General features: G+C 46.4%; 1 protein-coding gene across 1 annotated transcript in view; it reads left to right on the forward strand.

The window, feature by feature from the left end:
* LOC147722977 (band 4.1-like protein 4B) overlaps positions 1 to 27,838 on the forward strand; it is a 747,062-nt gene that overhangs the window by 561,744 nt on the left and 157,480 nt on the right. The window lies entirely within an intron of this gene.

Consider the following 27,838-nt stretch of genomic DNA (forward strand, 5'->3'; position numbering starts at 1 on the left):
AATAGTTCCTCATTTAGACTCATCTCCTTTTCACTCATTTTCCTTTTACTTTCTTCTTTCCTGATTTTGTTTTGGTATCTCGCATTCTTTTAGTATATTACTTATCTTCAGAAATGTGTTCTCTTTCTATTTCTTTTTCCCTCTTTTTTCTCTTTCTACACTACTTTATTTCTGTTTTTGTATCCTTCACTATTGCTTTATTTCTTAGTAAACTTTTTTAGATTTTTTACCTCTTGACCTGTTTCTTCTATTTTAAAATATATATTTTACTAATTATAACTTGTTTTTTCTTTTGTCTTTCACAGATACAAAGTGTACTTTAAAGATGCAAGTAAGTTTTCATTAATTATATGGTAAATGTGATTACAAAATGTAGTTTATCATCACCCTTTGTTTTAACCTCACTACTTTTCTCTCACCCTACCTCACCCCTGTTTTCTTACTCTGCTTCCCTCACTTATTCTTATCCTCCATATTTACTTCTCTTTTCCTTACTTTCCTACCATATTCAACTTCTTTCAGTGCCCCTGCTCACCCACACCCCCTCTCTTTCCTTCTTTCCTTTTTTTCTGCTTCACTTAGTCCCTTTCTGACACTCCTTCCTTTACTCTCTTTGTTCTTTCTTTCTGTCACTCCCCATGTCTTACCCTTATTCACTTTTATCCACCCTCTTTCACTCCTCTTTACTTACACTCACTGCTATTTTATTTCCCTCCGTCACCATTGTTCCTTTTCTCTGGTTCCGTCACTACCTTTCAATCCTCATCCTTTACTCTCCTTCCTTTTACTGTCATCACCCATTCACATTCTCCCAGAACATCTGCTTTAGTTTTCTTCCTCTTTCTTCTCTTCTTTTGCTCCCTTATTCATTTTCCTTTTCTTAGTTACTTCCTCTTATACCTTTTCTCTGTTTTATTATCTCTTACACAGTCCCTCTGTGTTTCTCCCTCTAGCTCTCTTTCTCTTTACACCACTCTCTTTTTTTCCTCATTCTTCATGCTCACTCCTTTTTTTTTTTTCTTTTTTTTGTTGGTGCGCACACCGGGCGCTGACCGGTACGCGCACAGGAAGCGCTCCAGAGTGAAATATAAAAAAATATATACATTTAAAAAAAAAAATATTATATTAATATACAATATAGGATTCATTTTTAGAAAAACATACCTTTCTAAGCTATAAATATTTGCGAAAAAATAACCTTAGAAATTCCCTAAAAAACACATAGGTATGAGTCCGTATAAAAAGGATGTATGATGTTACAACGCGTACTTTTAGCACGCATACCATTACCACGGATTTCTTACAACGCATGCCATTTTACAACGGATACCTTTACAACGCAATACACTACAACGCAGATACTATTACATAACAAAATACCACTAATAAATGTTTTTAAAAAAAGATAAACTTACCTATAATTATACTTGCGTTGTAATGGTATGCGTTGTAATAGTATCTGCGTTGTAGTGTATTGCGTTGTAAAGGTATCCATTGTAAAATGACCTGCGTTGTAAAAAACCCGTGGTAATGGTATGCGTTGTAAAAAATCTGTGGTAACAGTTACATATCGTATAAAAAGTTAGGAATTAGCAGTTAAAAAACCTATGAAATTCACTGAAAAAACCATAGGTTTCACACCAGTTATAGTTATGAATTAGCATTTAAAAAACCTATGAAATTCACTGAAAAAACCATAGGTTTCATACCAGTTATATTTAGGAATTAGCATTTAAAACACCTATTAAATTCACTGAAAAAAACATAGGTTTCACACCAGTTATAGTTAGGTGGAAATTTTACTGACATAAAACCAATGAAATTCCCACGTTATAGTTAGTTGGACTCACTATAACTTGCGCGTGTAATGCACTGCTGATGACAACACATATTACATCACTCATGACATGGTCAGTGACATCACTCATGACATCACTGATGACACCATCCTTGTGACAGAGTGGCTGACCTCCTTTCACTGTAAAGTAACCCTTGGAACACATATTCAAAAATAGAAACTAACATTTACAAAAAAGTGGAGATACATATACCAGTTACAACAACCAATTCAGTAATTCCACCATCTATATACACATCCACTCATTCACCAACAGTTCTATATAGACATTCATACATATACTCACTTATCATATGTAGTGAGACACCTTTACATCCGTTAACACACCGACAGTCTTCCAAAACTTGCTCACACACATACTCACACATGCAAATAAACTATTGAACATCCATTTTTTTTGCATATACAGGTATACACACAGTACCACCTTACTTCTAAGGAAACTTACACATACTTACTCGCTTAAACAATCACTTATAGAAACACATACTTATTAAAACAAGAACACTTTCAATCTCTCACTCTCACATATACTCACTTATATACATCAATACTCACATATACCAGATTAAAACATATGTAGTTACTGATAAAGACACTAGTGAGACAGTCATTCACTTACTAACACATACATATACACACTCATTCACTCTTACAGTCCGGCACATATGCTGTCTATATATATATTCACTGAAAAAACCATAGGTTTCACACCAGTTATAGTTAGGTGGAAATTTTACTGACATAAAACCAATGAAATTCCCACATTATAGTTAGTTGGACTCACTATACCTTGCGCGTGTAATGCACTGCTGATGACATCACATATTACATCACTCATGACATAGTCAGTGACATCACTCATGACATCACTGATGACACCATCCAGTGAATGTGTGTCTTTCTGAAAAATAAACATGTTTTATATATGTATATGTAAAGGTCGATGGAAGAATACATGTTTAAATAAGTGTCTTAATGGATGTTTTTAAAAAAAAAAATTGATTGGTTAACTGGCTTATTAAGTGTATCTTAGTGAATACATATATTAGCGAGTATTGTTTAAATATTTAAATGTTTGTATCAGTGTTTCACTTTGTGTGTAAGTGGCTGCATGGGTTGGTGAGTAGCTACATGTGTGTGTATATGGGTTATTAGATGTTTTTTTTAGTATTTTTATAATTGTCTGTTTGATTTGGTGGGGGTGTTACTTAGCACATAGATGCATCAATGACTGACTCACTGTTTGTATGTGTTTTGAAGACAGCATATGTGCCGGACTGTAAGGGTGAATGAGTGTGTATATGTATGTGTTAGTAAGTGAATGACTGTCTCACTAGTGTCTTTATCAGTAACTACATGTGTTTTAATCTAGTATATGTGAGTATTAATGTATATAAGTGAGTATATGTGAGAGTGAGAGATTGAAAGAGTTCTTGTTTTAATAAGTATGTGTTTCTAAAAGTGATTGTTTAAGAGAGTAAGTATGTGTAAGTTTCCTTAGAAGTAAGGTGGTAGTGTGTGTATAGCTGTATATGCAAAAAAAATGGATGTTCAATAGTTTATTTGCATGTGTGAGTATGTGTGTGAGCAAATTTTGGAAGACTGTCGATGTGTAACAGGATATATAGGTGTATCACTACATATGATGAGTGAGTATATGTATGATTGACTATATAGAACTGTTGGTGAATGGGTGGAATTACTGAATTGGTTGTTGTAACTGGTATAGGTATCTCCACTTTTTTGAAAATGTTAGTTTCTATTTTCGAATATGTGTTTTGAGGGTTACTTTACAGTGAAAGGAGGTCAGTCACTCTGTCGCAAGGACAGTGTCATCAGTGATGTCATGAGTGATGTCACTGACCATGTCATGAGTGATGTAATATGTGATGTCATCAGCAGTGCATTACACGCGCAAGTTATAGTGAGTCCAACTAACTATAACGTGGGAATTTCAATGGTTTTATGTCAGTAAAATTTCCAGCTAACTGTAACTGGTGTGAAACCTCTGTTTTTTTCTGTGAATATATATATATATATATATTATATAGTTATAGTTAGGACCTTGTTTCTATTCAAAAAGCATTTTGTTTTTCCAATAACTTTGGTGCTGGTTGACGAATCTTCGCGAAATGTTCAAAACTAGTGGGGCGCTCCAGTCCGCTCCTATATTGAAAGTTTTGGGGTGATTCGGCAAGTGGGGGGGCCGAGAAAAAAGGGGGGTCCCAAAACCTGTTTCCTCAATGTCAATTCCAATTGGAAACTTTAGACATGGCTACAGCCCGAACTGCTGAACGGAATTACACCAAATTTGGCAAAAAGGTAGCCCTTTTTCAGAAAGAACTCTTCTTTTTAAATGGTGTAAATCCATTCAGTAGTTCCTGAGAAATTCAAAAAATAAAAGTAAAAAAAAACAATTTAGACACAGTTATAGCCGAAACTGCTAAATGGAATTACACCAAATTTGGCAAAAAGGTAGTGCTTTTTTTGGGATTAACCACATACCCCAGGGACTGCCACCTCCCTGGGCCACTAATATTTAAATGTGGGGGTCCGTTACGAGCCCCGGGGACCACCACCCCGGGGCTTTGTCAATGTTCCTGGAGCCAGTGATGGCCCTGGGGACCGCACCGCCCCGGGCAGGCTCCTGCAGTGTCCCAGGGTGCCCACCCCCGGGACACTGCTGTCATTGCGAACTGCTTTGCTTCATTGAAGCGAGAGCAGGTAAACCTGCTCTTGCTTCAATGAAGCAAAGCAGGTTGCTTTTCCACACAGGGAGAAGCATGTTAGCAGCTCCCCATGGCGAAAAGCAATGCCGGCTCCCGCAGTAGGTGGCGAGCTGGCAGGGACCGAGGAGGCTGTGGGGCTCCCCCCACATTCCCCAAAGGACAGGGCCAGCCCCGGGGGATGGGGTCTCTGGGGCGAGAAGTGGCCCGGGAGGGGGGCCACACGACCCCCCTCCACAAAAGAAAAAAAGAAAAAGAAATAAATCTATTTTTAAAAAGGCCGGTCCCAGGGGATGGGGGCCACTAGAGGCCTCAGGAGGGGGGACACGCAGCTCCCCTCCACATAAAACAAAATCAGAATGTGGCCATGCCCCGGGGGATTGGGTCCCCGGGGCCAGAATTGGCCATGAGAGGAGGGCCCATGCGGCCCCCTTCCACTCCAAGTTTTTGTTTTTTTCAAAAAGGGGTTAGGCCCTGGAGGATGGGGTCTGCAGGTCCCACAAAAAGGGAAAAGAAGAGGAGCCACGCAGCCCCCCTTCCTGCAACACTCTGCAAACGCGCCCTTTGGCGCATTTTAAATTGGGAATTAATTCCCCTTCAACTGGGGGTCCCTGGGAGCCAACTAGCCCACCAGGTACGTCCAGTAAGTGCCACAGGGCTGCGTTGGAGAGAGGTGGTTCAGGCCACACCCCTTTTTAAACCTCACTGCAACGCAACTCTGTGGCACTTACTGGAGGTACCTCGTGGGCTAGTTGGACCCTAGGGACCATCAGGGATCACGGGTACTTTACACCCCAACTTAAAACGTGCCACGGGGTGCGTTTGCACAGTGGTTTCGGGAGGGTGCAGGCCCTAAGGTGACATGTGTGCAAACATGCCCTGTGGTGCGTTTTACATTGGGGCATTAATTCTCCTCTAATCCTAATGGCCCCTGGGTGCCAACTAGGCCACCAGGTACCTCCAGTAAGCACCGCAGGCCTGTGTTTCACAGGGGTGGTCCAGCCCACACCATTTTTTACACCTCTCTGCAACGCAGCTCTGTGGCGCTTACTGGAGGTACCTGGTTGGCTAGTTGAACCCAAGGGACCGTCAGTATTCAAGGGGACGTAATATCTCAACTTAAAACGACCACAGGGCGTGTTTGCACACGTCACCTCAGGACCCCCTCCCTTCCCCACTGTGCAAACGCGCGCCGTAGCACAATTTAAGAGGTAGTTTTGATCTCCCTGCCCTATTATGTACTAGAACCTTATAGATGTGGTCATGCTAATCACAGGGGTAATCCAATGCATAGTGTTCCCCAGTGTAGGTAGGTGTTTTCACTGTATTCTAGGTGTCTTTTAGCATAGCACTGGCTCTAGGCCTGGTTAGTGAGAGTCAGTTACCACCAGTCCCCGTCTGAAAAGGTTGTGGGCACAGGATGATTTTGTAACAAGTCCTCTTTCTGCTCCTCTGTTGGTTCTTTCTGCACATGTCTTGCTTCTTCCTGCACTTTTCTTCGTCTTTGTGGACTTCTGTTGCTTCTTTTTGTATTTCTTTTGCTTATTTCTGTGCGTTTTTTCTTCTTTCTTCACATGTCCTACCTCTGTAGGCATAGTTAGAAATTAGCATTTGAAAAGCCTTTGAAATTAACTGAAAAAGCCATAGGTTTCAGGCACGTTATAGTTAGAAATTTGCATTTAAAAAAAAACTTTGAAATTCACTGAAAAAACTATAGGTTTCAGGCACCTTATAGTTAGAAATTAGCATTTGAAAAACCTTAGAAATTCACTGAAAAAACAATAGGTTTTTAGGGAAAGTTATAGTTAGTTGGAAATTTAACTTGTAAAAAAACCATAGAAATTCCCCCGTTATAGTTAGTTCAGCTAACTATAACTCGCGCCCCCACAATGCACTGCTGATGATGTCACATATTACATCACCCATGATATGGTCAGCGACATCACTGATGACATCACTGATGACATCTCAAATGACATCTCTGATGACATCATCTATGTGATGATTTGATGCATCTTCTCAATCCCTAATATAACCTTTAATACACCAACTTTAAATTACAGACCATTCTCAAAACCATAGACACTCCAACACCAATAATTACATACACACTCACTGGTTCTTAGGTTTACACACACATCCACTCACTCACCCATACAGTCACTCATACTTATGGTCACTCAGTACAGGACTATCATAGGCACTCATATACCTATATAGACACTCACACACCACCACTCATCCATAGAGGTACTCGCACACCTAGTCAGTCAAGCAAATAATTATTCATACTGCCATTTACTCACCTATACAGTTATACACACACCAGCTCAATTAATCATACAAATACTAGCACATTCTTACGCTCTTATACAATCACTGATACAAGCACATACTCATCCATACAGCCACTTTCATATTCATACACTCTCACTTATAACCATTTATGTACTCTAACACACATATATATGCTGCTTTTCTCATATGTAGTTACTCACACATGTACCACTGAGATATACATTCACTCACTGACACACCCATACACACACTCACCTACCCATACATTCCATCACAGATGCACTCTTGAAACCATGCACCAAGTGAATCACCCACCCACACATCTATGCACAGTCACACACACCCCACCCACACAAACACTGAGGCACTCATACAGATACTCAGACAAACAATCAATAACCCATATCGAAACTCATGCAGCTATTCGCAAATCCATGCAGCCACTTACACACCAACAGACAGACGGATACAGACATTCACACAGTTTAGTCACTAACCCCTGCATTCAGTAAGATATGTTTAATCACTCACTTATAGAGTCAGTCACGCACCTTCTAAATCATCCATTTAGACACTCATACATATACTCATTTTTCAATTTTCCGTGCCCTATATATATATATATATTAAACATATTTAAACTTTACAGAAACACATTGTCACTGGATGATGTCATCAGTGATGTCATTTTAGATGTCATCAGTGATGTCACTGACCATGTCATGAGTGATGTAATATGTGACGTCATCAGCAGTGCATTGCGGGGGCGTGAGTTATAGTTAGCTGAAATAACTATAACAGGGGAATTTCAATGGTTTTCTACGAGTGAAATGTCCAGCTAACTATAGCACCCCTAAAATCTATGTTATTTTCAGTGTATTTCTAAGGTTTTTTAAATGCTAATTCCTAACTATAATGTGCTTAAAACCTATGTTTTTTTCAGTGGATTTCAAAGGTTTTTAAAATAATTTCTAACTAAGCCTACAGAGATAGGACATGTGAAGAAAGAAGAAAAAACGCACAGAAAACAAAGAAATGCAGAACTTGGGGGAAGGAGTAGGCAGCGGGCTAGTGCTCGGGGCGCAAGGGAAATAAAAGACGCCGTTATGGTCCTGACACACCATTGCTGAAACGACTCCTGAGGCGGAAGCCGGGAGCCCGTCTATGTCTCTGTATTGTCTTTTTAAAACTTATTTGTTGCTACAGCCTGAACTTTGTTTTTAAAAATATCACTCACTCACCTGAGCCTTTTTTAAAAACGCACGAGGAACCTCAACCACGGAACAGCCGATCTTGGGGCTGACCGGGCGGTGGATCGGACATACGAAGGATGGTCACCATATTGGGGGAAGGAGTAGGCAGCGGGCTAGTGCTCGGGGCGCAAAGGAAATGAAATGGATGCCCCTAAACGTACGCGCAGCGGACGCGCGCAGCGGGTGCGCCGCCAGCGCGCCGAAGGTGTGCCAAAGGCAAGCCCGTCTGCGCCCGTCCGCGGCCGACCGGGGCTAGGGGCTGGAACCCCTGCCAGACTCCACCCTAAAAATCAAAACCATAAACAGTACAGCTCCCAAGAGCTCATAGCTCTATGTCCACCCACATGCAACAGATGCCTACACAGCATGAGTCTCGAGAACAAAGATAAAAAATGTGCACACTGCCCCTTCGCCGTAAACCCCCAAATTAGGACGAGGTGTAGGGGACAGACACTAAATCTCGCCCACATCAACTGTCGCTCGCTAGGGAAGCATAAAATGGAAATCCATGACTACCTGATGGACGGACAAGTGGATGTCCTTTTTCTCATGGAGACGTGGCTTAACGCTACCTCGGCGCCAGAAGTGCTGAGCGTCCTCCCGCCAGGATATGGAATTAACAGAATAGATAGGAAAAAGGTGAGAGGGGGAGGGATCGCCATAATATACAAACATGAGCTGGCCTGTACCCTGGAGGAGGCGGATATTGTAGATAGCGAGACCGGGTTCTTTTCTATCTCGGCATCCCATGACCGCGTCCTCAAGGGTTTTTTGACATACCGACCCCCTGGGCCAGGAGCTCGGTTTGCGGCACAGCTAGTTGAAAGTCTCACACAACTAGCTTTAAAATATGAGCGATTCCTCCTCCTAGGGGATTTGAACCTCCACTTGGACGACATCTCGAATGCGGAAGCACAGGAAATCAGACAGGAATTAGCGGGTATACAATTGCTGCTGAAATCGGAAACGCCCACCCACTGCAAAGGCCACCTCCTGGATCCGGTTTTTGCTAACTGGGAGGCGCTGACCGTAGCACCCCCCTACTCCAGTCATCTGGTCGGATCACTTCTTAGTCTCATTTAGACCAGTAGTTCCTGATACCATGGTACAGAGAGGGACAAGTACCATAAATAGACGCAGGAAATGGGCAAAGTTCTCAACAGAAGCATTCAATAAGGCATTGGACCAGGGAGGCCCCCCTGGGGGTGTGGGAATTGAGTTAGCCTGTGAGGCACTAGACACTCATATCCTGAAAGCGTTAGACTGCAAGGCACCATGGACGCAGAATGCACCTCTGAGAAAATCCAAGTATGCCCCTTGGTTCAATGCTGGACTGCTGGAAAAGAAAGCAGAGTGCAAACGCCTAGAGAGGAGGTGGAGAAGAAGCTTTTCCGAGATAGAGAGGGATGGATATAAAAAGGGCCTGAGGAAATACCACGCTCTTATCCGGAAAGCTCGGAAAGCCTACTACTGCACCAGAATTGAAGGTGCAGACAACTCCATGAAGGAGCTGTTTCTAGTATATAAGGAACTATCAGATCTCGCCAGGACAGCAACCCCCATGAGTGGATCAGTTAAATCCTGTAATCAGATAGCAGAGTTTTTTGCTAGCAAGGTAGACAAAATCTACTCCGCCTTCCCAGATTCTGCCAGGGTAGGGGATGGTAGGACTGGAACCCCCACTGTTCAAGACAGGAACTGCCTTGCTTCATTTGTGGTACCCGCTCGGGAAGCTTTATGCCAGGTCGCAGGAAGCATTAAATCAGGCTCCCCCAGAGACCAGGCATCCCCCAAAATACTGCATAGCAGTATAGAAACTCTTGAGCCCCATATCAGATATTTACTTGAACTCTCCTTCAACTCAGGACAGGTACCTAATACCTGGAAGAAAGCGGTGGTCCTTCCTTTGAGGAAGAAACCCAATATCAGTATGGAGAAACTAGATAATCTACGCCCCATCTCGCTGCTCCCATACATCGCTAAAATCGCGCAAAAAACTGTCAATAAACTGCCCATATTGAGGCCAACGGCTTGCTCCACTCTTCCCAGTCGGGTTTCCGTGCACTTCACTCAACAGAGTCAGCCCTACTACTCTCCACGGAAACACTACGCAAATATGCGCACGAAGGTCAAACAGCTGCTTTGATCTTACTTGATCTCAGTGCCGCATTCGACACTGTAGCTCATCACACTCTGCTACAGTGTCTGAAAAGGGGAGGAGTGGTGGGCAATGCATGGAACTGGCTAGAGTCATTTTTAACTGGCCGTAATTTCCAGGTAGCACAGGGGCCTTTCCGGTCTAAAGAATTGAGTCTCGAACAGGGAGTATCACAGGGTTCCAGCCTCAGCCCCACATTATTCAATCTATATGTGGCACCAGTATCAGATATCACAGATAGATTTGGGGTTGAGGTAGTGTCGTACGCTGACGACACACAACTGATGGTAACCTTGTCACAACCCAAGGAACAATGTACCGCCAACTTTACTGCATGCATGCAGGAGCTCGCCACATGGATGGCTGACAACTGCCTCCAATTAAATGGAAACAAGACGGAGGTGCTGATTGTGGGTAAAACCCCATCAGTCTGGACCTCGGCCTGGTGGCCGGATAGGCTGGGTGCACTTCCTACTCCCAGCAATCCAGTGAAGAACGTAGGAATCTGGATAGATAATAAAATATCGTTTGAACACCAAACCAAACAGGTGGCGGGCACCTGTTTTGGAATGCTACGGGTCCTCAGGAAAACATTGGATCTCCTGCCTCTGCCAGTTAGGCAAACCTTGGTCTATGCCCTTATAACGTCCAGACTGGACTGGGAATGTCCTGTACTTGGGGGCCAGTGCAAAATGTCTCCAGAGGCTACAACAAATACAAAGTGCGGCTGCCCGCCTGATTCTATTACTGCCCAGAAGAGCATCAGCAAAAAAAGCGCTCAGGACCTTGCACTGGTTACCGATTCGGGAGCGGGTGACATTCAAGGCCCTCTGTGTAGGCCATCGTATCCTACAAGGAAGGGGCCCTAAATACTTACATAGCCTTCTCAGTCGGTATGAACCCACTAGACAGTTACGGTCAAAGGGGACAGGGCAAGTTCATGTCCCCAAGTTCAACAGAGTGAGAATGGAGGACGCTCTTTCAGAGTCTTGACCGCCACCGAGTGGAAAAGACTGCCACAAAGGTTGCGTCTTGAAACGTCAGAGTCCATCTTCAGGAGAGAACTTAAAACCATCCTGTTCCCGAAAGACTAAGCCTGTACACAAGTAACCGTGTACTCCACCTGTACCGAAATAGGAGCCATTTCAGGAATGATCAGCGCGGGGACACACTAGTCAATGTAACCATGCGCTTTACAAGCTGTATATAAATAAATAAATAAATAAATGACATCACTGATTACATCACTGATGACATTATCCATTTGACAATAAAATACACCTCATTACACACTAGAATAATATTTCATCACTCAATGTAAAATAGAAAGTGCCATATTTGAAACCATTGACACTCCAATAGAAATTTCTAAACACCCACTCAGTGATTCATAGATCTATACACACATCTAATCACTTACCTATAGATTCAGTGTTAAATGCAGTGAATAATTAACAGAACACTATCAAATATACTTATACGCCTATTTCCACATTACACACCAGCACACATTGTATTCACTTATAAAGACATCTTACTGACTTATGCAAACAATGGATCATACTTACATTTACTCACCTACACACTTATACAAACACCACTTCATCTATTCATATAGATAGTAACTCACACTTAGTGTTTTATAAAATCACTATTAGAAATATACAGTTATCCATACAGTGACTCATACAATCACTAAGTCTTAGGCTCACTTAATTAGATATAACTGTAAGATACACTGCTTTTTATTTTCAAGTTTAATGGAGATGTACCATTGAGAGAAATTTGTTATCACCACCACACCAATAAACATATACACTCACTGAAACAACTGTTATAAAATGTAGTCTTAGCCTCATTTACCTACTGAATGAGCTATTCACACATTTTGGGCAATCACACACCCCCCACCAAACCACATAGACATTCATTTACCCATACAAATACTCAGTTTAGAAACTAATAACAAATATAGTATTTAACATGGCAATTAAGACAAACCAATAAAGACGTTCACACAATGTAGTAACTACACATTATATAGAGTGAAAATCCACAAATTAGTCAAGGAAACAATCAATGACACTGTTACTAAATCCACCATTCACTCATTTATATTTATATATCCACTCATTCTTCAATGCAAAGTAGTGTATTTATCATACATATTTAAATATCAAAGGAAACCACGTTCACTGGATGATGTCATCAGTGATATCATTTGAGATGTCATCAGTGATGTCATCAGTGATGTCACTGAGGGGGCGTGGCTTGGACGCCGATGGCGATGGTCGCCTGAGAGCTCGGCTCCGGGACTGAGCCCACTTTGATCCTGCAGATCGGAGTCCGCGGGGCGCCCCGGCCCCCGCAAACCGATGATCGGACCAGTGGGGACCTGCTGGGACACCCGGTGATACTCGAAAACCGGTTTTTCTGACGAAAAATCGAAGTTCAGGGGTCCGCGGAGTGAGACCCAAGATGGCGCTCGGACCTTCTCAATTCCTTGGCCGGGACCCTAGACCCGTGGGAGCATAGCAGGGCACAGCGCATCCTCTCTACATCCTATCTCCCCGTGGCACGTTAATCTGGGTGACGATTTGGAAGGGTCCGAGCACGGTGACCGTCCCCAGACGGACTGTTGGCCGAATTCGCGTCGAACCCAGAACACGGACGACCGGCGGCCCTGTGTGTGAAGACGATCCCACGAGCCGCACCCGGCTGCCCCCCACCAAGTGACTGAACTTCATGGGCAGCACAGCGCCCTGGCGCCATAGAGTCTCCGGTGGCACTGGTGACTCTCATTCCAGATCCTCATCGGCCAGGCGGGCCTGCCCGACCTGGCGCCGATCGTCCCCGCCTCCTCCTCATTGGCCTCCGACGACACGGCGGTGGCACGGCCCGAGGTTTCGGAAGAGCAGCGGGCCCTGGAGACGGCGATCGGCGACCCTCGGCACAACGACTGCGTGCCAGGAGCGACATAGTCGACGCCCGCACTCGGTGGTGCCTTTGACGAACTTTCCTCCACGGGTCTCAACCGCCATGGGAAAACCGAGGGGGCCCAAAGGGACCACCCCAGCCGCCTCGGATACAGAGGCGCCAGATAAGGATGAACGAGGAGACCCGGAGAGCTCTGGTGGTCCCCACTTACAACAACAATTTGACCGGGACGTGGAGGCGATCGCAACCACGCGCTCGGCCCTACAGCAAGACATCGCCCAGGTTGCGACGAGCTTGGGCCTCCTCAGGGCAGACCACGGTAAGCTCTCGGATAGAGTTAAGGAGGTGGAGAGCTCAGTGAAGGTCTTGGAGCCGGCACAGAAGACTCTAGCCGTGACAATGAAGGCTGCCCTGTCCCGGATTGAGGCCTTGGAGAGACGGGCGGAGGATGCTGAAGGACGCAATAGGCGGAACAATATTCGGGTGGTGGGCCTGCCGGAAAAGATTGAAGATGGCGACATGGTGGCCTACTTGGAAGCTTGGCTCCGGGACACAGTAGCCCCAGAGGGTCTGTCCTCCTTCTACACCCTGGAACGGGCACACAGAGTGCCGGCGAGGCCGCCGCAACAGGGCCGCGCCCCGCGACCGGTGGTGGCGCGTTTGCTGCACTTTCGGGACAGAGACCTCCTCCTCAATGCCGCCAGGCACAACGGCCCTTATCAGGTGGAGAATAGCCAGGTGAACATTTTCCCGGACTACACATATGAGACCCAGCGCAAACGTGCTTCTTTCCTGGCAATCAAGCGCGAACTCCGGAGCGAGGGCATCCAATATTCGCTCCTTTTTCCTGCAAGGCTCCGCATTATCATTGACGACAAGACCCAGTTCTTCGATTCCCCGGAGGAAGTCTGCAACTGGCTCGAACTCTATAGGGCTGGCAAAGATGGTTTCGGCTCGTCGTCTCAGCTGGCCGTGGAACCTGGGCAACAACGTCGTTCCAAAAGACTTCGCAGCCGCGGCGGCAAGCCAGGCAGGCCTTCGACTGTGGAGACATTGGCGGGCGGAGGGGAGTGCTGGAGATGGTGTCTACTCTATCTGGTTCACAAAGTGGCCCCATTATCGAGGAATCGGAACCTGGAGGCGAGGAGGCACAAACAGACACGGAGGAATCGGAGACCGATAGTGTCCACTTGCCGGTGGTTACTCCAGACTCGGCTGAGGGCATGCTGGATGGACAGGGATGACGGGGTGAGCTACTTCCATTTGGGTGGGGGTTTGAGGCGGATGTGGTAAGGGAAGGCGATTTATTGTAGACTCCGTGGAGGGGGGGGGGCCCGATCGTGCTGTAGCTTTTTGTTTTGGGCTCAATTTAGTCTCGGCAATCCGAGAATCGAGGGCCCATTACCCGTGCCCAGCCCGCACCTAGCCCTTAAGGCCTTCCTGCGGTGGCGACCGCAGGATTAGTCGGGGATTGTGGGATTGTTGGGGGTACGGTTTGGATGGGAACTAGATGGCACTATTTGGGTCCTGTTCTGGGGAGGGTGGGTAGGGGTTTGTTTCAAACGGGAGTTGTTGTTTTTTTGTTGGGGAAAATGGCCGCCATCAGTGTTGAATTGACTGTCGCTCGTTCTTTGTTGGGGCCTTGGTGGGGAGACCCGGAACGGACAATATGGGACAATGGCTGACATTGCTAATGTGAAATGCATCACTTGGAATGTACGGGGGCTTCACACTATGTCTAGACGACACAAAGTTCACGCTTATCTAGTGCATAGAGGGGTGCAGATAGCGCTGCTGCAGGAGACTCATCTCAACAGGGCGGAAGGGGCGGCGCTACAGCGTAGATGGAGAGGGCAGGTCTTCTATACCTCATACTCAGCGTATGCAAGGGGGGCGCTAATATGGATCAGGGCTGGGGTTCCCTTTCAGGTTACTAAATCAGTGGTGGATCCGGAGGGTTGCTACGTGGCTCTCTCAGGCACGCTGGGGGGTAGGGACTTGAACATTTGCTGTATTTATGCGCCTAATGTGGACCAGCTTGCCTTCCTCTCCGGGTTATCGGGTTCGTTGGCCCACTTCTACTCGGTGGTGATTTTAATTCAGTAGTGGACGTAGAGGCCGACCGCTCGCACCCCCCCTCCCAGACTCTCCAGTTCGCCGGGTGGCAAAAGGGAGGAAGGAATGGCAGACGCACTGGGGGCTCACGGATATCTGGAGGGCACAGCACCCCGACACTAGAGACTACTCCTATTTCTCTGGCCTACATGAGTTGCACGTGCGACTGGATGGGTTTCTGGGATCGGCGGAATTAGTATCCGCAGCGGTCCGCTCTGAATATTTGACCAGGACCATCTCAGACCACAACCCCCTCCTGTTGGACCTTCGTTGGTTTCCCGGGCTTCCTAATGTGCCCACCTGGAAAATGCGCCCGGAGATCTTAGAGGACATAGTCTTTAAGGCGGACCTGGAGGACAAAATCTCAGAGTATTTCGCGTCCAATGGGGGTAATGCGGGATCGAGAGCGTTGGAGTGGGACGCCTTTAAGGTGGTGGTCAGGGGCTACTGCATTTCTAAAAAAGTGGGCATGCGGCGAGTCATCCTTGATGACTTGGCTGCGGCTGACCGGAAGCTCCGCGAGATGGAACTTCGCCGCCCCGGTCATCCTGAACTCCAGGAGCGCACGGCGGCGGCGAGGGAGATAGTGGCGGCGGAGGTCGAACGGCTGCGCTGCTTCGACTATAAGGCCTACACTACTAGGTCGCTCACGGAGGGGGATAGGTCGGGCCGTTATTAGCGTGGCTAGCCAATCCTACGCGCCGGACCTCTTTGGCGACGTCCATGCGCACGACGGAGGGGGCTGAAGTGCACACTCAGCCGGAGATTTTGGGCTGCTACCTGCGCTACTATGAACAACTGTACCGCAGTAGCTCTGCCAGGGACCCCGACCTGATTGAGGAATACCTGCAACCCCTAGAGTTGCCAACGCTGGAGCCGGAAGTAGCGAAGGCTCTGGGCTCCGACATCGAACTGGGTGAAATTCGTAGTGCCATTAAAGGGATGGCGAGGAATAAAACCCCGGGCCTGGATGGCCTCCCGGTTGAATTCTACTCCGCCTACGCTGACCTCTTGGCGCCTCGGCTACTGATAGTTTACAGAGAGGTGAAGCGGTTGGGTCGCCTCCCCGGCTCAATGTGTGAGGCCTTAGTGGTTCCCCTCCTCAAGCCTGGAAGAGAATCGACCGACCCGGCGTCCTACCGACCTTTATCAATGCTGACGGTCGATTATAAGATCCTGAGCAGCATATTGGCATCGAGGCTGCTGGGGCACATGCGCTCTTTGGTACACGAGCACCAGGCTGCATTCATCCCCAAGCGAAACACAACCATGAATATTTGCAGGCTGTTTCGCTTGCTGGGGGAGCCGCACTTAGAAACCCCATGCCCGGTGGTTCTCTCGGTGGATTTGGAAAAGGCCTTTGATAGTCTGGAATGGGACTACCTGCGCAGTGTATTGCTGCGATTCGGTCTGGGAGAGGGCTTTATCAGGTGGACCACGGTATTACATGCCTCAGCGTCGGCCAGGGTAAGGGCAGGCCCACTGATCTCCTCACAATACCCGGTGGAGAGAGGCACAAGACAGGGTTGCTCACTATCCCCGCTACTCTTCGCGCTAGCGGTGGAGCCACTGGCGCTGCTGCTCCGGTCCGGGGTCTACTTTAACGGTTTGCGGACACCATCTGGCCCGCATCATGTCTCGCTGTACGCTGATGATCTGTTGCTCTTCCTTGAGGACCCGGTTGCTGCCTTGAAGGGGGCCGCGTCGGCGCTAACGGCTTTTGGGGAGGTCTCGGGCCTTCGGGTAAATTGGGCCAAGACTTGTCTGTTCCCGGTTCGCAAGGGAACGCCCAGACCTGACATCAGTGGGGGGATTAGGTGGGAACCTGACTGTTTCAAGTACCTGGGGGTATACATATACCACGACCCAATTGACCTCCTGGATGGGAACATAGCCCGCTGTACTCGCGCGTTGCGTGGTAGCATGGACTTTTGGGCTACCTTGCCACTCTCGGTAGCAGGGCGGATCGCTCTGTTGAAGATGGTGGCACTCCCCCGGCTGCTCTACTACTTTCGTGCGCTGCCGATTTGGATCCCGCCGGCCACCTTTCGGCTATTGCGATCCATGGTGGTGGGATTCCTCTGGGGTTCGGGCCGCCGGAGAGTGGCCCTCAAGACCCTGATGAGGCCGAAATCTGAGGGTGGCCTTGCGGTGCCGGATTTTGAGAAGTACTATTTGGCGGCGCAACTACAGACCTTCACCCAGGAGGTCGCGAGGGAGTTTCGTGGCCCGGAGACCGGGAGGGGCACGGGGATGCCTAGGCATGTTATCTCCTTCATCACATTGCGACAACGTCTGGCCTTGCAGGACCTGACGCTCGAAGAAAAGACCATTCGATTATGTTGGAATCGAGCCCACGCCCGGGGACAGCTGAGGTTACCATATGCACCTGAAATACCACTGGGTATGTTGACGGCCCTGCCCCACGGGGGAGATTGGTCACGCCTGGGGCACTGGGAGGACGCGGGACTGCAGCTGGTGGGGGACCTTTATGAGGACGGGGCGTTATTGCCCTTTCAAGAGATCATAGACCGCTTCGACGTTCCTCGAGGCGATTTCCTTTTGCACACGGCTCTGGTCCGAGCAATTCAGACGCACTGGAAAAGCGGGCTGGAGGAACCGCCTACATCCCCGGTGTCCCGATATGTTATGATGTCCGCGGGGGCGGTCAAAACGGTCATGTGCCTGTATAGCAGATTGGTTAACGAGGGGTTGACCCCCCTCACCACTTTACGAACCCGCTGGGAGGCAGACATAGGGAAGGAGATACCGGAGACGACCTGGTCACAACTCATGAGACGGGCCTGGAAGGGCGCACGCCACGCCCGCTTCCAACTGGTCCACTTCTACGTACTCCACAGGGCCTATTTGACCCCGGCGAAGATCCAACAGTACTTTGCCGCGGTCTCTGCAGAGTGCCCCAGGTGCCGGGCGCCTGAGGCGGATCTCCTCCATATGTTGTGGTCTTGCCCGGCGCTGTCCTCCTATTGGATTGGAGTAGGAGACACTCTGAATAGGGTAACGGGGAGGTCCTTATCGGTCGACGCGGCGGTGGGGGTCCTACACTGGTTCCCGCATACCCCCAATAATAAAATCTCAAGTAAATTTATTGATCTAGGGCTTCTCCTCGCTAAACGGGAGGTGACCAGGAATTGGAAGGCAAGAGTTGGTCCAACAGAGGTTAGGTGGCGCAGCGAACTTTTGAAATGGGTGGCGGGGGAGAGCACGCTGCGATACCAATTAGCTAGGCGGCAGCACAACGAGAGAGCGCTAGAATCAGCACTAGAATGGGAGACGTTAGTGCAAGCCCTCAGGGATTATTGTGCTTCCAGCGATTCCGAGAGTGAAGATGCGGCACATCCCGAGTCCCGATAGCCAACTATACTTCAGATACCTATAGAATCCTCCGGGGTATTTCCCATAGGCTTTCCTGCACGCACTACAACACACACTGATGGCGGGGTTGGGGGGGGAACTAGTCGAATTCTTGGGTTGTTGGGGGGGGGTTTCTTTTGCACTTTTTGTAGGATGATTTAGAAAAGCAGATGAAGACCTTTGGATCATCCGGACCAGCTTCGACCCTATGTCGGATCCCCTTTGGTGTTGTAATATGTGACATCATCTGCAGTGGAAAGCGGGCGCGCGAGTTATAGTGAGTACAACTAACTATAACGGGGGAATTTCACTGGTTTTGTATGAGTGAAATGTCCAGCTAACTATAAAAGGTGTGAAACCTATGATTTTTCAGTGAATTTGCAAGGTTTTTTAAATGCTAATTTCTTACTACAATGCGGCTGAGACCTATGTTTTTTTCAGTGAATTTCAAAGGTTTTTTTAAATGGTCATTTCTAACTATAACGTGGCTGAAACCTATGGTTTTTTTCAGTGAATTTCAATGGTTTTGTAAATGATAATTTTCAAATGTATTAATTGTTATATTTTTATACTGATTTACAAAAAATTTTTAAATTATTTATTTTTAATATAAATTGGAAAAAAAATGTTTTTACACCCCTCAGCAATGCAGCCCCCTGGCGCATTTGCAGAGGGGGAACTAAATCCCCTTGCATATTGGGGGTCCCTGGGGGCCAACTAGCCCACCTGGAACCTCCAGTATGCACCAGGGGGCTGCATTGCAGAGAGGTGTAATGAGGTTATGCCCCTTTTTACACCTCTCTGCAACGCAGCCCCCTGGAGCGTTTGCAGAGGGGGAACTAATTCCCCTTGCATACTGGGGGTCCCTGGGGGCCCACTAGCCCACCAGGAGCCTCCAGTATGCGCCAGGGGGCTGTGTTGATTTGCCCCTGGGGGTGGCGGTCCCCATGGCACTGTGGGGGGGATTGAGGCATCCTCACACTTTTTTCACTATGCCCCCGCGATTTGGTCCACCGGGGGGTAATTTGAAAAAAATAGACTGGGTTTAAAAAAAAAAAGAAATTGGGCCTTGGGGGTCCTTGTGGAACCACCTGGGCAGGCCTAGGGGGTCAGGGTGTTTCTACCCTGCCCCCTTTTTGTGTTCTACACGTTTGTTTTTCTGCTTTCTTGTGCCTCGGTCTACGGAGCACAGGATGGCTGCCAACACTTCCTGGTTTTATTTTGGAAAACAAGAAGTCAGTACAGGTCTTTCGAAAGGGTGTCCTTCGGGGTGACAGGCTCCGTTCTCTTCGGCTGTTCCTTCTTGCGATTTCTTCTTCTCGTTGTTTACATCCGGGACTTCCCTGGGGCTTGTTCTCGTCAGGTTCCGTGATGACGACTGGTAGCCTCGAGCCTTGTAGGAGAAAGGCAAGAAAGGGTATATATCAGTCCCTGTGTTTATCGGATACAGTTGTACCAGGGAAGGGAGTAAGGGATTTCTACACGTGCACAAGATACCACGGCGTGTGAGGGGTGGAGGGGTCCAGGGAAAGGGGTGAACTAGTAACAAATGGGTGTACGAGGTCACGTCACGGACCCACCCTTTCTCCCAACTCAGCCCGCTATACGGCTCCATACCTCTGTGAGCCACACACGTCCTGGTGTGCGGCTGGGTGGCTTGTGGTGCCGATGGCCTCCTGGCTCCCACGCCGTCAACGGGTCTTCCCTTGTCCTTTTGTCCTCCGTCGATGTTGTTTCGGGTCTGCTATGTTCTTCTGTCTCTCAGTACTCCGCTTCCTCCGCCAACTCCGCACTCGATTCCGCTCCGCTCTCTCCTTCCAAACCTCCGGTGAACAAGCACACCTGTTCTCCTCCTACGTCAATACTTGAAGGCGTTGTAGGCTCCGCTCATTCACCTAGAGCCTGCCAGTTAAAGGGACCGCCGTCGTCTTCATCGTCGTCTTGTGGATACTGTTGTCCCTCGTTGTACCTCCAGCTGTCAGGCTGTGAATATAAGAGGGGTGGGTCATGGCATGAATCCCCAGTAGGGGTTACTGAGTCACTGGATTGTTGGGAAGGCCGACACCCCCCGTTACAGTATGATTCTGTAGAAGTAAGTGTAGTGGTGGGTGTATAGCTGTATATGCAAGTAAATGGATGTTTGATGGTTTATTTGCATGTGTAAGTTTGTGTATGAGTAACTCTATAGATGAGTGTCCGTGTGTAATAAGATGTATAGGTGTATGAGTACATATGATGAGTGAGTACATGTATGAGTGCGTATATAGAACCGTTACTGAATGACTGGATGTGTATGTAGATTTTGGAATTACTGAACAGGTTATTCTAATTGGAATTGGTATCTCATTTTTTTTAAATTTTAGTTTCTATTTTTGAATGTGTGTATCAAGGGTTATATTACGCTGAGAGGAGGTCTGCTACTCTTTCACAAGGATGATGTCATCAGTGATGTCATGAGTGATGTCACTGACCATGTCATGAGTGATGTAATATGTGACGTAATCAGCAGTACATTGCAGGCGCGCGAGTTATAGTTAGCTGAATTAACTATAACGGGGGAATTTCAATTGTTTTGTATGAGTGAAATGTCCAGCTAACTATAACATGTGTGAAACCTATGGTTTTTTCAGTGAATTTCTAAGGTTTTTTAAATGCTATTTTTTAACTATAACATGGCTGAAACCTATGGTTTTTTCAGTGAATTTCTAAGGTTTTTTAAATGCTAATTTTTAACTATAACGTGCCTGAAACCTATGGTTTTTTCAGTGAATTTCAAAGGTTTTGTAAATGATAATTTTTAATGTATTAATTGTTATATTTTTTTATACTAATTTACTACATTATTTTAAACTATTTATTAATAGATATTTTATTTTTTAAATTACATTACACATTTGTAATATAAATTGAAAAAAAATGTTTTTAAAAATATTGAAATCTTAATATTTTTTTTTATTTAATATTTTTAAAATTTTTATATATTTTATATAGCAGGCAATGATATCCTATGGAAGGAAATTCAAGTTACTGGTAAATACAGTTAAATTTCCTTTTCAGGAATAGTAGTGAGCTAGATTGGGGAATTAATTCCTCTTCAATCATGAAGTTCTTCTGTGAGCCAACTAGCCCACCAGGTACCTCCAGTATGCGCCAGCCAGCTGTGTTGCAGAGAGTTGTTCAAAGGGTACGCCCCCTTTTTACAACACTTTGCAACACAGCTCCGTGGCGCCTACTTTAAATACCTGTTGGACTAGTTGCACCCTAGGGGACCTCTGGATTGAAAAGGAACTAATTCCCCAACTTAAAACGCGCCTCAGGGCATGTTTGCACTCACATCACCTCAAGCCCCGCCCCCTACCTTCACCACTGTGCTAACGCGCCCTTTAGAGTGTTCTAAGTTGGGAGATTAAGTCCCCTTGCATACTGGGGGTCCCTGGGGGCCAAGTAGCTCACCGGGCACCTCCAGTGTGCGCCAGGAGGCTGCGTTGCTGAGACGTGTAATGAGGCAACGCCCCCTTTTACACCTCTCTGCAACACAGCCCCCGAGCGCGTTTGGAGAGGGGGAACTAATTCCCCTTGCATGCTGGGGGTCCCTGGGGGACAACTAGCCCACCAGGAATCTCCAGTATGAGCCAGGGGGCTGCATTGCAGAGAAGTGTAATGAGGCCATGTCCCTTTTTACACCTCTCTGCAATGCAGTGCCCTGGCGCGTTTGCATAGGGGGAACTAATTCCCCTTGCATACTGGGGGTCCATGGGGGCTAACTAGCTCACCAGGAACCTCCAGTATGCGCCAGGGGGCTGCATTGCAGAGAGGTGTAATGAGGCCACCCTCCTTTTTACACCTCTCTGCAACGCAGCCCTCTGGCGCGTTTGCAGAGGGGGAACCAATTCCCCTTGCATACTGGGGGTCCATGGGGGCCAACTAGCCCACCTGGAACCTACAGTATGCACCAGGGGGCTGCGTTGCTTTGCCCCGGGGTGGTGGTCCCCGGGGCAGTGTGGGGGGGATTGGGGCCCCCCCACACTTCTTTTTCACTATGCCCCCGGGATTTGGTCCCCCTGGGGGGGTAATTTGAAAAAAAGCAGACCGGGTTTTTAAAAAAAATGTTGGGGACCTTGGGGGTCCTTGTGGGACCACCTGAGCAGGCCTAGGGGGTCAAGCTGTGTCTACCCTGCCCCCTTTTTGCGTTATACACGTTTGTTTTTCTGCTTTCTTGTGCCTCGGTTTACCAAGCACAAGATGGCTGCCAACACTTCCTGGTTTGGAGTGTTCACAGCCAATGAGCATGCAGCTGGTACTCGGAAAGGTACGCGTACAGTACTCGTACGGTACTCGTACCCCTCGATTTTTGTCAAAAAAAATTTGGGGGAGCCTTGGGGGTCCTTGTGGGACCCCCTGAGCAGGCCTAGGGGGTCAGGGTGTTTCTACCATGCCTTCTTTTTGCGTTCTACACGTTTGTTTATCTGCTTTCTTGTGCCTTGGTCTACCGAGCACAAAATGGCTGCTAAAACTTCCTGGTTTGGAGTGTTCACAGCCAATGAGCATGCAGCTCGTACTCTGAAAGGTACTCGTACAGTACTCGTACCCCGTGATTTTTGTCCCAAAAAATAGTTGGGGGGGGCTTGGGGGTCCTTATGGGTCCCCCTGAGCAAGCCTAGGGGGTCAGGGTGTTTCTACCCTGCCCCTTTTTTGCGTTCTACATGTTTGTTTTTCTGCTTCTTGTACCTCAGTCTACCGAGGCACAAGATGGCTGCCAACACTTTCGGGTTTGGAGTGTTGACAGACAATTGACAGCCAATTAGCATTCAGCTTGTGGTCTCGAAGGTACAGAGTACAGGAAGCTGATAGTAAGCTTACCGTATGCACCTCTAAATATACTTATGATTTTACTTTTGACTTTCTCAGGCACTACTGAACGGATTTACACCATTTAACAAAAAGGCCCATCTGCGAACAGAACTCTACCTTTTTGTCAAGTTTGGAGTAATTCCCTTCATCCGTTCGGACTGTAGCCCCGGCTAAAGGTCCTATAGAAAATTGCATTGGGAAAACATGTTTTGAAACCCCCCTTTTTTCTCGCCCCCCCGCTTCATGAATCACCCCCAAACTTTCAAGGAAGGAGCGGAGCGGAGCAGGCCATCTTCTTGAAGAAATTCACGAAGATTCCTCCACCGGTGCCAAAGTTATTGCAAATAGAATGTTGCGGATTTCCTATGGAAACTAGGTTTTAACTATAACTACCTACTGGTGAGTAGGTAATATATATATTTATATATATATATATATATATATATATATATATATATATATATATATATATATATATATATATATACATACATATATTACCTACTGGCAGTCGCCTATAGGTAGTTCTAGTTAGGACCTTTTTTCCATAGGAAAAGCGTTTTTTCTTTTGTCAATATCTTTGGCGCCATTTGACGAATCTTTGCGAATTTTTCAACTAATGGGCCGGTCCGGTCAGCTCCTGCCTAGAAAGTTTCAGTGTGATTTGTGAAGCAGGGGCCGAGAAAAAAGGGGGGTCCCTAAATGTGATTTCTCCATGTTAATTTCCATAGGAAACTTTTGTCAAAGCTACAGCCCGAATTGCTGAACAGAATTACCCCAAATTTGGAAGAAATGTAGCTCTTGGTCCAGAGTGCACTCTTTGCTTTAAATGGTGTAAATCAGTTCAGTAGTTTTTTAAATATTAAAATAAAAAGAAATGTATATATCTGGGTGGAGCTTCACAACACATCTCATTGTGAGATCTGATTGTCTGCCAGCACTTCATCAAAGAAGTGTTGGCACCCATCTTGGGACCAATATACATGATAGCACCCGATTAAAATGCATTGTAGTGAATTGAAGGTTTTGAGGGTCGACAAAGGGGAGAACATATAAAGTGTGATGACAGACTTAATTACATTATAAATCATTTGTTGATGGTACTATACTAATTTGAGGAATTGTGGTGTGGTTGAAGGTGATTTGAACCTGTGAAAAAGCCTTCTCCTGGGATTTCATTAATCATGTTTGAGAGAAAACTATTTTCTCATGCTTTTTCCCATAGAGGTTTAGAAGGTGCCCCAGAAGCTAAAATGAGCATATTTTCTGTAAATTCACATTATCTTTCTCAGTCATGTGAGAATGAAGTCATACATTCGCCAACATTATCGATGGTGAATGAAAGCGACCTATACGATGATAATGCCCCAATGATGCAGGAATATACCAACATCCTTCCTATCTTCAATCTGACCAAACATACTTTATCTAGCAGTGAAATCTCACTATTAAGTAAGGGTCTCTCATTTGTTCCCACTGTCCATCCCAACTTTCTAGACGCCCACACTGAACTCCTAAGGTTCTTCAGGAAAGTAAGATTACATAGCTACTTCCTACTGAACCCTTGCCCTCAGAAATCCACCAACACTCCATTTAAACCTCCATCGAAGTTCTCACCTACTGGCGCTATGGTCCCATCTGAAATTCTCACTTTTGAGAAATTAGTTCTTAATGATCTGACTCTATTAGAAAACAAGAGATCCTTTATCCCCTACAATATTACTATCCAAGAGAAGAATGCCATATCCACTCTTAAAAACAACTAAGAGCTAGTCATCAAACCAGCTGATAAGGGTGAAGGCATTGTAATTCAGGAAATTGAGCAATATAAACAAGAAATCTTGCGCCAACTCGGTAATCATGAGCACTATTGCAAATTGCCACGCAACCCCACTGTTGAAATCCAGAAATTAATATCTGAAGTCACCAATGAAGGCTTAGAAGCCGGTTTCTTATCCCAAAAAGAATTTGAGTTCCTCAACACAAAAGCTCCCAGAATTCAGGTAATATACTGCCTCCCAAAGATCCACAAGAACTCCGAACAACCTCCAGGACGGCCTATAGTTTCTGGATGTGGCTCCATCCTGGAACCACTAGGACACTATATTGATCACTTTATTAAGCCTTTTGTCCCCATGACCACATGCTATATCATGGACACCATGTCAATGATCAACCTCATTGAGGAACATCCATTTGATCCCACATCCAGCACCATGTGTACGCTGGTTGTGGAATCACTTTACACTAATATACCTCAGTTTGAGTCTCTCCGCGTGATCGCGACTATTCTAGATACACGCCCCAGGCCTCACAATGTTCCATCCACCTTTATCCTTCAGCTCTTGGAGATATGCCTAACCAAAAATGTCTTTCTCTTTGAAGGACAATTCTATGGGCAAGTCCGTGGAACATCTATGGGGGCTATTTTTGCCCCCAACCTGGCTATTCTGTATATGGACCACCTTGAGAATCGTACGATCCTGGATGCATCAAACCCTTTCCACAGTGGCATTGCCCTGTGGAAGAGGTATATTAATGACATCTTAATGATTTGGACAGGCTCAGAGACCTCTTTAACCCAATTCACACACTGGCTTAACAACAACAGCGGGGGTTAAAATACACCATGACCACCAGCAAAGAATCTTTTCCTTTTCTGGACATTGAAATAAAACATTCCGAACAACGACTAATAACAAGTCTCCACCGTAAACCCACAGAAAGAAACACCTTATTAAATTACACCAGTCATCACCCCCGTGCCCTCAAAGATTCATTGCCCTATTCACAGTTCCTACGTATACGTAGGAATTGCTACTACAAACAGGACTATTTTGCAGAAGCAAAAACACTGAGCCTCAAATTGAGACAGCAAGGCTACCCACGGAAATTGGTACGCCGTTCACTAAAAAGAGCATGGTATTGCCCTAGGGAGACACTACTAGAACCCCGCATTAAGAGTAACCAAGAAAGAATTACTTGTGTGACCACATTTTCTCCTGCATCTAATGCTATTAAGAAAAGTGTCCTAAAGCATTGGCCAGTTCTAAATGCCGGTATCCTCAACTTGGAACGACCAATGTTCGCTTTCAAAAGAGCTAAAAATATAAAAGATCACCTGGTTTGTGCCTCACTTCCTCAACCTGACACAAGAAGTACTCTAAATGATATGTGGAACTTGCCTACTCTTAAGGGTCATGCCAAATGCGGTCAATGTGTCTCTTGCGACTCAACTATTAAAGGCAAAACTTTCTCCTATGGTACAGTCAAATATGAGAGACATCACTTTACAAACTGTAATTCCCACAATGTAGTGTACGCAATTTTATGTCCATGTATGTTGATATATATAGGACAGACAAGCCAGAAGATCAAGCTGCGGATGGGACAACACAGAAGTAGAATCCGTTGTCAAACTGCAAATGCACCCCTGGTAGAAAATTTAATGGAAAAGGGGCACATGGAGAATGACTTTACATGGACTGTGATCACAGTGGTCAAAGCTCCCCCATGAGGAGCAGACATTTCGCAAATTTTGAACAAGGAAGAGCTGCATGGATCCTGAGAACAGAGAGTATACGAAAGGGGCTCAACAGAGTTGAGGATTGGACCTCTTTACTATGAAAAATGATTTACAAAGGTTCCTCTCCTTCAGTTCAACCTAACTGTCACACAGCATAGATGATTTTTCAAACGCATGTATATCATGATATGTCACCAAAACTCTCACTGAGCACTCCGCTTCATCTTGGGTGATTCACTATTACCACTCTAAGATGGCGGCCATCGTTCCGGAACTACCCTGCCAAGTCCGCTTTCTATTATGAGTGATTAAATACTAGGTCCCTCCCACTCTCCAGCAGCGATCACCGCCAGAACCCCACCGTCCTGCTATCAAGCAAGACTACCATGTGAGTACTGCTCGCCGCCACCCCCTCCCCCAGCGCCGCCTCACCTAAACCCTAAGTTTATTCATGTCCATTGCCTCCCCAGAATTCCCAAAGATGGAGAATCGAACCGCCGCAACAGCGAGCCTCGAGCCACTTCTCTAAGTAAGTCATGCTAAGGCGCTTGGTACTCCAACTGATCCCGCATTTTCCCCGGCTGATTATCCCTTGTCTCTCCCCCCAGTTCCCCGAAAATTTCTCTATGCCGGCGAAGTTATTGTGAGTATTTAGTTCTGTCTCCACGAGCACTTCTCGCACTCGTATAAACGTAGAGTAAACCTAACGGGTAGATTTCGGTTCCCAACAGATGCATG

This window comes from Lissotriton vulgaris, chromosome 4_1 (genome assembly GCF_964263255.1).
Source record: "Lissotriton vulgaris chromosome 4_1, aLisVul1.2, whole genome shotgun sequence".
NCBI lineage: Eukaryota > Metazoa > Chordata > Amphibia > Caudata > Salamandridae > Lissotriton > Lissotriton vulgaris.